We start from the raw sequence: 13,433 nt of genomic DNA, 5'->3' as shown, positions 1-13,433 counted from the left end.
TTTAAATTATTTCCATGGTGTTAGAATTGGCAAGAGAATACTTTGAACCTGGTGGCAACGATCTCAATCCAGGGGCACAAAAAAAGTAAAAGAGATGCAACCTGAGCCAGAACCACCATCTACTCTACAAGACAATTTCTTTTATAAAATGCCAATATCCTCAAATGGCATCAAATTGTCATATTTATTTTGTTGACTTAGTTGGTTCCTAAATTGCAATTCAAATCACTTACTGGAATATTCCAATGTGTTAAAAATAATATCGAAGCAAACAAAGACTCATGCGTTTCTCACTTCATACAACCATTTTGTTTATGAATTTACATCCCAGACAAACTTGTTTTATTTGGATGGCCAGTGTTTCAGAAATATTCTCCAAAATGCTCCCAAGCCCAAGATTTTAAACTTTTGTACAAACATATTTGCACTGAATTTTTTTTCACTTTTAGTGTTCTGGTGCTTCTTTTAGTTAATTTTCAAATTATTTCTTGTTTTGCAGTGTAGTCTCAGTCAAAGAATGCTTGCTTGGAATTTGGAAAACTGTGCTCTAATTTCATTCCCTAAACTGATGAACTAGATGATCAAAAATTACACCAACTAAATAGAGCCAAATAGCAAGAAAATAAATATGGTGTGTTACAGATGGAAGAGGCCTAGTCATGAATTAGTGAATAGAATGAATGAATGAATATATAAAATTGAATATCCCTTATTTTTGTTATATGCTTTAAATAAATAATGTATTATGTATAATTATTAAAGTAATGCATAACCATTGAGGAAAACCTGGATATACAGAGATGCATAAGGAAAATATATTTTAAAATCTGTAACTCTAGCAACCTGAGATATTGAAATTATGTTGTAATACTTTATTGTCTTCTTTTATACCTTACAAATATATCTCTCTATACTACATATTCATTTTGATTAGAAGCATATTTATACATAGGTTTATAGCTTAGTTCTCCACTAAGCAATATCCTCATGAAATTGTTCTGAAACTAAGTTTTTAATAGCTACATCATAGTTCACCAAATGAAGACAACTTTTTAATGAGTCTTTTCTTTGGATGTTTAGTTTTATCCAATTTTTTAAAAAGTATGACTGTGATGAATATCCTTGCCTGTAAATATTTTGAAACAGAACCAATAGATCAAAGAATGTGGATGTTCTAAGCTTTTTGACATATATCACCAAGGTATATGCCAGAGAGTCTGCCTGTTTTCCAGATTCATTTTACCAGGACATCATTACCCTGATACCAAAATCAGACAAAGACACTACAAAAAAAGAAAATTACAGGCCAATATCTTTGATGAATAGAGACGTAAAAATCCTCAACAACGTATTAGTAAATTGAATCCAGCAATATATAAAAAGTATCATATAACATGATCAAGTGAGATTTATTCTAGGAATGCAAGGATGGTTCAGTATCTGCAATCAATCAATGTGATATGCCACATTAGGAAAAGAAAGAATAAAAATCACATGATCACCTCAACAGACACAGAAAAAGTACTTGATAAAATTCAACATCCATTCGTGATAAAAACTCTTCAAAGCTGGTATAGAGGGAACATATCTCAACATAATAAAGGTCATTTATGACAAACCCACAGCTAACATTATATTCAATAGTGAAAAGCTGAAAGCTTTTCCTTTAAATAAGGAACAAGACAAGGATGCCCACTCTTGCCACTTTTATCTAACATAGTATTATTGGAAGTCCTAATCACAGCAATCAGACAAGAAAAAGAAATAAAAGGCATCAGAATTGGAAGGGAAGAAGTAAAACTGTCACTATTTACAGATAACATGATGCTATATATAGAAACCCTAAAGTTTCCACCAAAAAAGTATTAGAACTAATAATGAATTTAATAACATAGCAAAATACAAGCTTAATATACAGAAATCTGTTGCTTTTCTAAATATATACTAATAATGAACTATCAGAAAGAGAAAGCAAGAAAATAATCTGTTTAAAAATCACATCAAAGGGCTTCCCTGGTGACACAGTGGTTGAGAGTCAACCTGCCGATGCAGGGGACACGGGTTCGTGCCCTGGTCTGGAAGGATCCCACATGCCACGGAGCGGCTAGGCCCGTGAGCCATGTCTGCTGAGCCTGCACGTCCGGAGCCTGTGCTCCGCAACGGGAGAGGCCACAACAGTGAGAAGCCCGTGTATCAAAAAAAAAAAAAAACACATCCAAAATGTCTAGGAATAAACTTAACCAAGGAGGTGGAAGACTTATATTCTGAAAACTATAGAACATTCATGAAGGAAATTGAAGATGATACAAAGAAATGGAAAGATATCCCATGTTCACAGATTGAAGAATTAATGTTGTTAAAATATACATATTACCTAAAGCAATCTACAGATTTAATACAATCTTATCAAAATATCCATGACATTTTTCACAGAACTAGAACAAATAATCCTAAAATTTATATGGAACACAAAAGACCTCAAATAGCCAAAGCAATCTTGAGTAAAAAAGAACAAAGCTGGAGGTATCACGCTCCATGACTGCAGACTATACTACAAAGATACAGTAATCAAAACAGCATGGTACTGGCACAATAACATGGTACTGGCACAAAAACATTGATCAACTGAAGAGAACAGAGAGCCCAGAAATAAACCCACACAAACTCACACACATATAGTCATTAATCTTTTCTCACACCAAATATAAAAGTAAACTCAAAATTGATTAAATACCTAAATGTAAGTCTGGAAACCATAAAACTCTTAGGAGAAAACATAGGCAGAATACTCTTTGACATAAATCGTAGCAATATTTTTTTGGATCTGTCTCCTAAGGCAAAGAAAACAAAAGTAAAAATAGACAAATGGGACCTAATTAAACTTAAAAGCTTCTGCACAGCAAAGGAAACCATTGCCTAATCAAAAAAAAAAAAAACAACCTACTGTATGGGAGAAAATATTTGCAAATGATATGACCAATGAGGGGTTAATATCCAAAATATACAAACAGCTCACACAAATCAATGCCAAAAAGAAATCTAATTAAAGGATGATATGAATAGACATTTTTCCAAAGAAGACATACAGATGGCCAACAGCACATGAAAAGATGTTCAAAATCACTAATCATCAGAAAAATGCAAATCAAAACTACAATGAGATATTATGTCATATCTATCAGAATAGTTATCATAAAAAAGACCACAAATAACAAATGTTGGCAAGGATACGGAGAACAGAGACCCTAGTACACTGTTGCTGGGAATGACATTGGTGCAGCCACTATGGAAACAGTATGGACGTTCCTCAAAAAACTAAAAATAGACCTATCATATGATCCAGCAATTCCACTTCTGGTCATATATATGAGGAAAATGAAAACACTAATTTGAAAAGATACATGAACCTCAATGTAGCATTATTTACAATAGCCAAGACATGCAGGCAACCCAATTGTCCGTTCTCTATGCCTGCATCTTTATTCCTGCCCTGCCACTAGGTTCATCAGTATGGCTTTTTAAAATTCCATATATATGTGTTAGCATATGGTATTTGTTTTTCTCTTTCTGACTTACTTCACTCTGTATGACAGATTCTAGGTCCATCTACCTCACTACAAGTAACTCAATTTCATTCCTTTTTATGGGTAATATTCCATTGTATTTATGTGCCACATCTTCTTTATCCAATCATCTGTTGATGGACATTTAGGTTGCTTCCATGTCCTGGCTATTGTAAATAGTGCTGCAATGAACATTGCGGTACATGTAAAAGATACTTAGTTTTTATATGCACTTTTGTTTTGTTTAAATTGGTATTACTCTTATTTTTCAAAATATAAGTATTACTATCCTTCCTCCTAAGAAAGTATTTGTGTCAAATTTTGGTGACTGTGAGGTTAACTCTTGTGCCTGGAAAAATTAATGATAGCTATTTGGATTCTTTAAATACTAAATTTAATAAATTCACAAAATCACAGATCTATTTTACCTAAGACTTTAACTTCAAATTTTAAATTATCTTACATTTTTCTTCATTATTAGTTTCATAAATTGAGTAAATTTTAACAATATCTTTCAAGAGAGCCTTTGATTAATGTTTAACCAGTCTAATATAAACAAACTGAAATTTCTTAACAATCTCTACCATTTACAAACTTAGTTAATTAAATTTCTTGAAACACTTTCAACTACAGCTCATGTATAAATTTGTTTTTAACTTTCTTTTCAAGTAATTCAGTTATTCCAAGTTAGAAGTTTGCTGGAGTACTTAACTTTAGTAACCCAAATATATTAAACTCTGAAGTATGACACCTAAGACTCACTAATAACATGAAAAATTCTTTTATAACGTTAGACCTACAAATTGCAAGTCTCAAAAAATTACTCAGGTACACATTTAATTGAAATCTAAGGCTCACCTGCTAAATATCACTTCCAATTTCCTTATTAAAATATTTAAAATATCAAATAAATGACTGATAAAATTATTACAAAAATCTGCATTTCTAGATTTAACAAAAATATAATAAGGCCATGCTTACAATTTACTCTATCACTTATATTTGCAATTCTAATACTTCTGGAGTTTTAAAGAAAATTATCCACCAAGGAAAAAAGAAAATTGGGATAACCATTTTTTTGCAGAATGAAAGAAAAAATGGACTGCAGACATCCAGATGGATTTTTCCCTTGCCAAACAGGGACACATTGGGCCACTAGTCACTATAACAACCATGGATTCAAGTCCATACCTTCCACATGGTGCTGGCTAACATCAACTCAGGGCTCTCAACTCAGGAAACTAGCAAAGAATATCTTCTGTCTGGTTTGAGTCATACCCTACTCACTTTAATACTTACTAGGATTCCATGAATCTATCCCCTGCTTCATGCTATTCTGAATTTGTTTCATATTCTTACAGTATGCCAGGCCATAATTCTTAAAGGATATTTAAATGATATCTGATTATATTCCTTATATCTGAGCTATGCTAGTTCTGAGTGCATAATAGGAAAATGTGCTTTCTCAAGTGGTTATAGACAAATATTAACCTAATTATATGTGAGATTTTAGTTTAATGATTTATATAGAGTCACTATTTTATCCAGCCTAGAGATGAGTTCCCTGAGATGGGAGCATCATCTGAATAGAACTGAATGAAATTAATAGCACTTATTCCCCCACACTATTGTGTTCCATGTCTTTATACGTCAGTCATATCCTCTTTTCCTCACAACCTCTGAAGCAATCAGATGCCTGCACCACACTTTTTTCTGGCAACTCTTAACATTTTTGTCATGTTTCTTCAGGCTCCATTGATGTTTATAATGTCCTTTGTAAAGGAAAAAAATTCTACTAATTTCTTATTGACCACTGATCTTTACCATTTATTTGGTTGCTATCTTAAATGTGCTTCTCTGCCCAGAGTCAGTAAAACCTTAGATTTTCATACCCTATGTGATTTGCCTACCGTTGGTTAGCCAGAAATGATAGGTCAAAACCAGTCATAACAACCTGAAGTACTGGCCAACAACACTCAGGGCAGCAATTACAAAATATGTCAGTCACTGCTAATGGTCCTCTGATCTTCATTTTTCTTTTTTCTATGATAATAAAAAATTTTGGCTGAATCTGCCATTGTTCATCAAAGACTAAATTTCTTAGAGACCTTTGCAGCTAGGAATGGCCATTTGACTAGTCCCTATAAAAAATGGGATGTGAGAGAAAGCAACTGTTAGTCATTCTCTTAAATAGAAATGTCCATGGACATGCCCTCTCTGTTCCTCCCCTTGTCCTTGTTAGCTAGAGTTACAGCAGGGGTCAGAGGAGCCACCTTAGAGTACATAATGGACATAATGGAAGACATGTTTTTAGGATGGCTGAGCAACAACATGGAAGGGGCATGGGTCTCTACCATATCAGACCTAATTGCTTATAGTTAGCCTAATACTTAAGTGAGATTAAAAAACCTATCTTATACTTTACCATTTATTAGTACTTGAATAGACTTCTAACTAATAATATAAGCTGAAAAGTTGCACACAGAAGTGCCAGAGTAGTTTTTATTGGTTGAGATCATGTAATAGATTTTATTCAATTGAATTGACTGGGTACAAGAACAAATTTAGTTATATTAACTGTACTAACCAGTATTGTAATTAATGTTTATATATGTAAGATGTTTCTGTATCAAACACCTATATTTCTGAGCAAATATGGATTTATCTCTTTATGGGTGGGAGGTAAATAAATTTGGTCTGTGCCTGATACTTTGAAAAAGCATGTACATCTATCCTGGCTTTAACATATTAAATTATGAAATATGCTTCAGAATAACTCTAGGAGATGGCAGTATAACCTAATATTAAAAGAAGGAGCTTTAGAGTAAAAGAGGTCTGGATTTAGATTATGCCTATTTCAAGAGATTAAAAGTTGTCTCACACACTTCAACCAACTAGAGGACCTCTAAGAAGAGGAGCCAAAGAGAAAGCAGTTATCTCACAAAGATTTGTGAGTATGGATTTGCCTAATGGAGTGAATGTCATGGAAATTCATGGAAGGCCCAAAAAGTCCTTGAAAAAATTCTATTAGTACAAACATCTCAAGCTTGGCTGAAAAGGACAGAGGAAGTACAAAATGAAAGGAGGCTGTTAGACTGCTCCTCCCCCACCCCCGCCCTGAAATTCTGCTGCCAAGAAGCAGGCAGATAAACTACTCAACTGCAAACTACTTTTCATAAAGAGAAAGGATGACTCAGAGGGTGAAACCTAGAGCCCAGAGGGTGGAATGAAGAACCACAGAGAATTATTCACAGCCTTTACAAAGTAATCAAGAAACTCTGGATTACAGAACTGTTTTGGACCAGTGACTCCTTTTGACCTTCCATTTCTCTGCTTTTGAACCAGAATGTTTATAATCTGATATGCCTGTCTCACCTTGTATGTTGGTAATGCTGTGAACAGACTACTTTTCTGTTTAATTTTATAGATCTACAGGTGGAGGGGAAGTGTGCCCCAAGAGTTGTATTTATGGATTATGGTAGGAGCCTCATCTATACCCCATTAAGATGATTTGGATGATGAAATGTTTTTACTTTAAGCTAAGGAGATTTAGATACAATTTTGGACTTGACCTGAATGGATTATGAAATTTTTGTTTAGATGATGGGATTTTGGACTACAGCTGATGGTGTGATGAGATAAGTCTTTGGGGGACTTCAGAAGGGGAGTGAATGTATTTTGCATTTGTAAGGGCAGACAGTTCTGAGAGGGCCTCCAAGATTTTGGTCCCCTGGTGTATACACCTTGTATAGTCACCTCCTTTCAAATGTGGGTGGAACCTGTGAATATGATGGAATAGCCACTCATTTTCAGGTCAACTTTTACGCCAAATGGTGATAGGATTGTCACTCATTGATTACTTTACATTATATAAGACTCCATCATAACAATCTATAAAGGTATCTAGAAGTCAGAGGGATCAGCTTCTCCTGGCCTGGAAGAAAGCAAACACTCACATTGTGAGCTTCTTATGGGTGTCAGCTGGAAAGGAACTGTGGGCAGCTTCTAGCTGCTAAGAGCAGTCCCCTGCCAACAGCCAGCAAGAAGACAAGGACCTTAGTCACAGCCACAAGGAAATGAATCATGTCAACAGCAGATAAGCTTGGAGGAGGTTCTTGAACTTCAGATAAGAATCACAGGCTTGGTGAGACCCTGAACAGGGGACTGAGCTAACCTGGACCTGTACTTCTGACCTATAGGACTATGAGATAATAAATGTAGCCACTAAGTTTACGGTTATTTTTTGCACAACAATATAAATCTAATATAGCTATAAATAAGCTATGTCACACTCAGTAAAATTCTATAACAGACTCACTAATTCTGAGTTAGAGAATCAGTAAAATAGGATAGTAATACCTCTGTCATACTACCATGTATTGAATGAAATAATTCTCATTAAGCCAAAGCAAAATGTCAGGCACCTAGCAAGCAATTAACAATATATATATATATATATATGTATATATGTATATATATATATATATATATCATTATTTCCAAGAAAATTACAAAATCCTTAAATTTTTCTTTCAACTTACTATATTGACTTCTATCAAAGGCTTAACCTAAGGTTATCTAATCTGCTCTGCTTATCTACTTAATCTCCACCTTTAGAAAGTATTGCTGTACATCACAGATCAAATTAATATCTCTTGTTGCCTAAAGCTTTACTTGAATCCTCTCAGACAGCATTAATCAGTCCTTCCTTGGAGCAACCACAGTATTTGTTATTTGTAGTTCTATTTAAGGCATACTTTATCCTACCCTCTATCTGGATGTTTGCATGTCTATATTCCCCTTAAATGTCAGACTGTTTGAAATGTTTTATTTTTCCTGGTATCTCTGTCTTCGACCCTTGACCCCAGAATCTAACAAAGCATCTGGTACACAGTAGAAGCTTAATCAATATGTACTGAGTTAAAATGAATCATCAGAAGGAAATTCTACACGATGTATTCAGTTAATAAAACACTTTGAATTTCCCATAGCAAAAAAAAACGTGATTTTCTGTATACTTGTGATGGTTAAATATTGGACCTACTTAGGCAAAGCAATAGAATAGGCCTGCTGAATAATAAATTTATTTTCATGTTGCAAATATGAATCTATCTTTAACATTGCTAGTAATTACATGCTAGTCTTTATATAGTATGGAACAGCCAGAAAATTTATAAAGTTCAGTTAAAATCAAATGTTTTGTTCAGTAGATATGAATAAAATATCATCTGGATAGATTGGATTTTTTATATTTCCACTGAATTTTTTTCTCATTAGAGATTGTTGAACAATCTCTATCTCCTTGACTTTAGGGTAAGCCATTATACTTAAAATAGTAAACAGATACAAGTTACTATTAGGTGATGCCTTCTTACTTCTCAGGTGTATGCATCGTATGACTTCTTGATAACATCTGTGGAAACCTCTACACTTTTTAAAAGCTGTGTTTTAGAATCTTAGGTAGCATTTTTAAAGTTTGGTTACTGATGATTCAGCCTTCCTGAAAGGGAAAAAATGGGTGCTAATAATGTTGATGGCACTCTGGACCTCACTTATTAAAATGCTCTCACTTGCAAAACTGAAACACTAAATATATTTTCAAGTCCAAAGCAAACATATTGTGTATAACTAGAAATAATACATTTTACTAGAAATTACAGCACTAGTTTTAAAACATGAATGCTAATATTAATTTATTTGACAAAGATGTACATAGGGTAATTAAAAGGAAATGATAAATAACTAGTGGAACAAAAAATAGAGATTCTTCTTTGATGAAGGAGAGTTGTATTTGATAAATAATAAATGGAAAAATCAACTTAAGTTCTTCAAAAGAATGAAAGTCATCCAATAATAGAGCAATAAGTCAGGTGATAAAAGTCATAAGAAGGAGACAATTGAATACTGAAAATAATACTAAGTCTGTTATTGTCCTTATTGCATCATTCAGGGCTTAACAGAAATGCAACAAGACTCATATCTGCTTAAAACTAAAATCTGCTCCTTTAAAACACATACACACAATCACACAGTTTTTAACAAGTTGACTCTCCACTTAAGATTCTTAAATCAAGGAGTTAAATAGGAATGAGGAAATGGCTTTATAGCAATTTGCAAAGCAAAATTTGATGAGATCCGGCAAAATTTCAGTTACTTAGACCTCAAATACAAAATGTCATTTCTAGAATGTTATCTGGCACTCACAAAATCCCAACATTCATGATAGTTCTTTTTTTGTTGTTTTTTGGTTGCTTGCTTGGTTTTAATTTGTGTGGCATAATAAAGAGAGTGAAGGAATGAGTCAAAAACGTCTGAAGAAGTCTCAAAGTATTTTAGAACCTCAATCTCACTCTCTGTAAAAGAGAAATGGTACTCCTGTCTGATTTAACTCTGTGTGTGTGTGTGTGTGTGTGTGTGTGTGTGTGTGTGTGTGTGTATGTATGTCTGAGGGCTATGTAGAAATGTTGTCAAAGTGTTGTATTAGCTGAAAAGACCCCATAAATGATATAAAACTAGTCTTTGGCCATTGCTAATGATTTCATATTTCAACTGTGTAGAGAGGATAAAATTCAATTATCTTAAGTGCTTAAAAATGAGCAAATTATTTCCTGTATATATTACACATCTGTATAAGTAGAATATTTTACCTAAACAACAGTTTAGAATTCTAGTGTAACATTTATTGTCCTTGTGAAAGTTGAAGCTATTTTCTCATTGTCTTTTGATCTCTATTGTTGTTGACGTTTCATACTATTGTGTACATTTTAACTTGTCAATCTGTTTTTCTTTGGTAGATGACCTGGATTTTTTCTATAGTTATTTTGAGTATTTTCTTTGTTCTTGTTGCTATACATTTCACTATATTCTGTCTAGGTGATGGTTTATTTTTATTTATCCTGCTGTTAACTCATTATGCTTCTCAAGTCTTAAGATTCATGACTTTCAACTACTCAAAAAAACTGGGGACTATTGTTTGTTTAAATTTATTTTAAAAAAATTTTACTTTTAAAAAATTGAAGTATACTTTGATTTACAATATTATATTAGTTTCAGGTGTACAACATAGTGATTCAAAATTTTATAGATTATACTCCTTTTATAGTTATTATAAAATATTGGCTATATCCCCTGTGCTGTACAATATATTCTTGTAGCTTATTTATCTTATACATAGTAGTTTGTACCTCTTAATCCCTTACCGCTCTCTTGTCCCTCCTGGCTACTGTTTTTTCAAGTACTGCTTCACTGCCATTTTCTCTGTTCTGTCCTTCTGAAACTTATAGTAGATGTGTGGTCCAACATCTCATGTTATCATTTGTGTGTCATAACCTTTTTATTAATTACAAAATATTATATCTCTATACTGCATTCTGGGTAATTTATTTAATTCTATATTCTGAATTACTAATTTTCTCTTCCATTTTTTTAATGTTATTTAATCTGTCCATTGAGGTTTTCCCCTCCTTTAATTATAATACAATGTTTTTATTACATTTTAGTTCACATCAGTTCTTTTAAAATTTAACATTTTCATAGTGTCTTGTTCTTTCTGATGACCTATTTATTTTATTTTTTAATCTATTCATTTAAAAACACTAATTTTAAAATTTCAATCTAATTATCTTAAACTCTTGAAACTCTAGTTCTTTAGTATATTTATGTCTACCAATTAATATAAAGTGAATTTTCTTGATATGTTTTATAAAGCATAAGGCTTCCTGAACCACGTGGGTAGAGTAAATTTGGACCTCAGCAGGGGCTAGGCCCACATCCAGCAGTTGGACTTCTCTTTTTTTTCCCTTCCTATGCAGTATCTTGGAAAAACAGATAGCCCTCTTGTGCCATTAGGCAGGTTACCTGCAGTCCACTCTTTCACCAAGTGTACATGTCACGGATTGGGTTCTCTGAAATACAGACTGAAAAAAGAGTTTAGTGCTCAAGCCATTAGGAATGCTCTTGGGATTAACACCTCTGGAAGGAAAAGAAAGGAAATAAGATTGGACAATGGAAGAAGTTAAGCTGTATGCAATTACATTAAATGCCTCTGCTGACCTTACGTGTGGCTTTGGAGTTGGGATGGCCCTTTATAGTTTTTTCTCACTGAGGAAACAGGGCCAGGTCTTTATACCCTTGTCGATCAGTCGTTGGATGCTGGCCACCCTGGGACAGGGGCATGGCTCTGGTGAAATAGCTCTCTTTAGCTGAGGCAATTTCCAAAGGGGGCTGGTAGCAAAGGACTGTCTGCCAGGCACTCCTAACAACTGGAATAATAAGCATTTTATTGAAAGGGGATCTAGAAATACGTCATTCACTACAGTACAGACTTTAAGGGCCCCAACTCCCCTCCTCTGGTGGGCTCAAGACCACATCTCCTATTCCTACATGAGCCTTAAACTTACGCTCTAACTTACTGACATCAAAACTACAAACTCAATTCTCACCATATTCCATCCCCCACACCAGGACCAGGTGCATTAATAGTCCATGAGCTTCTAGTTCCTGTTTATAATTAGTGGAGTCATCCAAACCAAGATATTTTTGGAAGTCCACTTACACTTGGACGGCAGGACTGTCCCAGGCAAAAGGAAAAGCATATCATTTATTTCACGTATCTTTCTTTCTTGTGATTTTTATCCACGAGATCAACATTTTTATATTTCATCCCCAGCATTTCTATGTATGTGTGGGAAGTTTTTGATGTTATCTTAGTCCATCAACTTGCAAGAAAAGAAACGTAGGTTTTCAATTTTTAAAACTTAACCTAAATTTATCAGATTGCATCAAATTAATATATGCATATACTGTTATATTTTTTACCAAGTTAAAATCCAGCACCATTTATGGAATAATTAATAATTTATCTATTGATTTAAAATGATACTTTATTATATTTGAACCCCAAACACACATAAACATGCACAAAGATATTCAACCACATTTCCGTTCTTGTGTTTTCTATTCATCTCCATTAACCTGCTTATCTACTTCTGTACCAATATCACATTATTAGATATTTGTAGATTCATATTTCTTTTTACTATACAGGATTCCCTTATGCTCTCCTAACATAGTTTGACTATTACTTAAAAGAAATATTAAAATCGCCTTTAAAACTAGATAAACTTGCATTGGAAATTTGATCAGAGCTTGTTAACATTATTTAAAGCCTGAATTTTTTTGTTAAGCTATTTCTCTAATTATTGTCTAATTATTTTATATTTATTATTAATTTTCATCCTTTACAGAGTTGGCTATTGTAGATATAGAGGAAATCTTTTGCTTTTTTTCCTGTATACATTGTGTAGGCATCTACTTTATTGAATATACATTTTAGGTTTTTTTAAATAAATTTATTTTTATTTATTTAATTTTGGCTGTGTTGGGTCTTCATTGCTACACGCAGGCTTTCTCCAGTTGCAGTGAACAGGGGCTACTCTTTATTGCGGTGTGCATGCTTCTCATTGCGGTGGCTTCTCTTGTTGTGGAGCATGGGCTCTAGGCACGTGGGCTTCTGTAGTTGTGTCTCGTGGGCTCTAGCGTAGGCTCAGTAGTTGTGCCACACGGGCTTAGTTGTTTCACGGCATGTGGGATCTTCCCGGACCAGGGCTCGAACCTGTGTCCCCTGCATTGGCAGGCGGATTCTTAATCACTGTGCCACCAGGGAAGTCCCTATACTTTAGTTTTTATAGCCTGGGTATTTGAATCTAAGGTGAAGCATTCTCTTTTTTCCCCCTATATTGATACAAATATATAAATTTTTCAGTTTTGAATAGTGCCGCACATCATTGCAACTAGAGATTGACCATGCTGATAACAACAGGAAGTAATGCGCCCACGATTGTGGTTTCTTTAGTAGTCTAATTCTAAGCA

At 33.9% G+C, this 13,433-nt stretch overlaps 1 protein-coding gene across 1 annotated transcript in view; it reads right to left on the bottom strand.

Moving 5' to 3' along the window:
• Nucleotides 1-13,433, bottom strand: part of CFAP299 (cilia and flagella associated protein 299) — a 622,812-nt gene that overhangs the window by 181,867 nt on the left and 427,512 nt on the right. The gene's annotated exons all lie outside the window — the stretch shown is intronic.

The sequence above is a fragment of the Globicephala melas genome, chromosome 5, assembly GCF_963455315.2.
Source record: "Globicephala melas chromosome 5, mGloMel1.2, whole genome shotgun sequence".
NCBI lineage: Eukaryota > Metazoa > Chordata > Mammalia > Artiodactyla > Delphinidae > Globicephala > Globicephala melas.
Note: the sequence above shows the minus strand (reverse complement) of the source record. Positions and strands in the feature narration are given on the sequence as shown.